Here is a 556-nt window from a genome sequence, read left to right on the forward strand (position 1 = left end):
CGTGGGCCTTGCTTGTGTTTCGGGTTGCCTTTGGCTGTGAGTCTTGGCAGTTGTCCCTTGCTTTTGCTGTGAACTGTGAACCTCTTTTGTCCCTGTTCCTTGCCTTGGCCGAGAGCCTTGTGGGCTGTTTCCCCTTCCCTGTTAACCCCGATCGTGAGCATTTATGTGGCTTGATAGGGAGATTTCTATGCTTACTTAATATATGGAATTATAGATTGAGTTGGAGGAGTTTCGAATTTAATACGAGTTTGAAAATATTGACGGTGTTTTCCCCGCGTTTATTTTCTTTCAAAGTTTGGAAAATTTTAAATCTCATTTTGGAAAAGTATTTAGTTGATTTGATTAGTCCTACGTCTTCGGGGTTTGGAGAATCAACGCGAAGGGATATTTTATGCTTGTTAGAAAAGACACCGAGTCCTGCTTTTCCGGTTCTTTTCGATAGGAGTTTTTGAGAACTGATCCAGTCTCCTTCTTCGGTGTTTTAGATGGATCAGTGTCTCCTCTCTCTCACCTCATTTTTGTTTTTCTTTCCTTGCTTCTTGGTTTGGTTTTCGAT

General features: G+C 41.7%; 1 protein-coding gene across 3 annotated transcripts in view; it reads right to left on the minus strand.

Annotated features, from left to right (window-relative positions):
- The window catches only part of LOC110023315 (glucan endo-1,3-beta-glucosidase 4-like), a 27,165-nt gene that overhangs the window by 17,969 nt on the left and 8,640 nt on the right, over window positions 1–556 (minus strand). The window lies entirely within an intron of this gene.

This window comes from Phalaenopsis equestris, unplaced genomic scaffold, assembly GCF_001263595.1.
Source record: "Phalaenopsis equestris unplaced genomic scaffold, ASM126359v1 Scaffold000224, whole genome shotgun sequence".
NCBI classification, from domain to species: domain Eukaryota; kingdom Viridiplantae; phylum Streptophyta; class Magnoliopsida; order Asparagales; family Orchidaceae; genus Phalaenopsis; species Phalaenopsis equestris.